Source organism: Trifolium pratense, unplaced genomic scaffold, assembly GCF_020283565.1.
Source record: "Trifolium pratense cultivar HEN17-A07 unplaced genomic scaffold, ARS_RC_1.1 scaffold_105, whole genome shotgun sequence".
In the NCBI taxonomy this organism is placed as follows: Eukaryota; Viridiplantae; Streptophyta; class Magnoliopsida; order Fabales; family Fabaceae; genus Trifolium; species Trifolium pratense.
The window spans coordinates 32,501-35,000 of NW_025721006.1; positions in this window are offsets into that span (position 1 = coordinate 32,501).

Below are 2,500 nucleotides of genomic sequence, written 5' to 3' on the forward strand. Positions count from 1 at the left end.
AAGTTGGACCAAGGCCCCGTCTCGTTTTGCTATAAGCAAGGGCGTGGCAAGGCACGCGGGGGGCCAAAAAATCAAAGTGCTCCAAATGCACACGGGGGTGTCAAGCAACCTCCATGTACCGTGGCATGACCGTGGCCAAGTAATAAAGATCAAATTCCATGCCTATGCCAAGTTGGACCAAGGCCCCGTCTCGTTTTGCTATAAGCAAGGGCGTGGCAAGGCACGCGGGGGGCCAAAAAATCAAAGTGCTCCGAAAATGCACACGGGGGTGTCAAGCAACCTCCATGTACCGTGGCATGACCGTGGCCAAGTAATAAAGATCAAATTCCATGCCTATGCCAAGTTGGACCAAGGCCCCGTCTCGTTTTGCTATAAGCAAGGGCGTGGCAAGGCACGCGGGGGGCCAAAAAATCAAAGTGCTCCGAAATGCACACGGGGGTGTCAAGCAACCTCCATGTACCGTGGCATGACCGTGGCCAAGTAATAAAGATCAAATTCCATGCCTATGCCAAGTTGGACCAAGGCCCCGTCTCGTTTTGCTATAAGCAAGGGCGTGGCAAGGCACGCGGGGGGCCAAAAAATCAAAGTGCTCCGAAATGCACACGGGGGTGTCAAGCAACCTCCATGTACCGTGGCATGACCGTGGCCAAGTAATAAAGATCAAATTCCATGCCTATGCCAAGTTGGACCAAGGCCCCATCTCGTTTTGCTATAAGCAAGGGCGTGGCAAGGCACGCGGGGGGCCAAAAAATCAAAGTGCTCCAAAATGCACACGGGGGTGTCAAGCAACCTCCATGTACCGTGGCATGACCGTGGCCAAGTAATAAAGATCAAATTCCATGCCTATGCCAAGTTGGACCAAGGCCCCGTCTCGTTTTGCTATAAGCAAGGGCGTGGCAAGGCACGCGGGGGGCCAAAAAATCAAAGTGCTCCGAAAATGCACACGGGGGTGTCAAGCAACCTCCATGTACCGTGGCATGACCGTGGCCAAGTAATAAAGATCAAATTCCATGCCTATGCCAAGTTGGACCAAGGCCCCGTCTCGTTTTGCTATAAGCAAGGGCGTGGCAAGGCACGCGGGGGGCCAAAAAATCAAAGTGCTCCGAAATGCACACGGGGGTGTCAAGCAACCTCCATGTACCGTGGCATGACCGTGGCCAAGTAATAAAGATCAAATTCCATGCCTATGCCAAGTTGGACCAAGGCCCCGTCTCGTTTTGCTATAAGCAAGGGCGTGGCAAGGCACGCGGGGGGCCAAAAAATCAAAGTGCTCCGAAATGCACACGGGGGTGTCAAGCAACCTCCATGTACCGTGGCATGACCGTGGCCAAGTAATAAAGATCAAATTCCATGCCTATGCCAAGTTGGACCAAGGCCCCGTCTCGTTTTGCTATAAGCAAGGGCGTGGCAAGGCACGCGGGGGGCCAAAAAATCAAAGTGCTCCGAAAATATTTTTCCACTTTCCAGTCCACTTATACATATTATGTGCAGTGTGCACACAAGACACCTTCCCAAAATTCGACTTATATGAGGCGTTTTACGTCAAATCCGCCTATTTTCGGCGTTTCGGCCGAAAAATCAAAATAAATCGAAACTTCCTCGGAATGCTTAGCGACTTTCCAGTCCACTTATACATATTGTGTGCAGTGTGCACACAAGACACCTTCCCAAAATTCGACTTATATGAGGCGTTTTACGTCAAATCCGCCTATTTTCGGCGTTTCGGCCGAAAAATCAAAATAAATCGAAAATTCCTCGGAATGCTTAGCCACTTTCCAGTCCACTTATACATATTGTGTGGAGTGTGCACACAAGACACCGTCTCAAAATTCGACTTCTAGGCGGCGTTTTACGTCAAATCCGCCTTTTTTCGAGTTTTCGGCCAAAAAATCAAACTCAATCGAAACTTCGTCGGATCGCTTAGCCACTTTCCAGTCCACTTATACTTATTGTGTGGGGTGTGCACAAAAAAAACGAAGTCAAAATTCGACTTCTAGGTTGTTTTTTACGTGGTATCCGCCCTTTGCGAAGTTTCGGCCGAAAAATTCGTAATTAATTCATCCGACATCGGAATATTACGATTCTTTCGTGGTTTTGCTTGTTTTAATGTCCCTAACAACCATAAAAAAATTCAAAAAAAAATTCGTCTTCTAGGTCCACTTTTAAGCACTTTTAAAAACTTATGGATACAGGGAAAAAAGTGCACTTTTTCTACAAAACTGAAAATGGCCTTCCAGTCATATATAGGGGGAGGGTGGGTGTGGGGGTAGGCTCGGCAGGCACGGGGCGCGCCTATGGGCACAGCAGGCAAGCAAAAACTACGTCTTAACGTGTTTTCCCCTGCAATTTCGTTGCTCTTTTCATCATTTCAATCAAATTCATGGACATTCTTGATGGAATTCGATCAAAAAATTGAAATTTGGATGAATTTGTGAGGAAATTGGTGATGATCATGCTGTTCTTGGCTTGGGCAGGCCTTGGCTGGCATTGGGCATGGTAA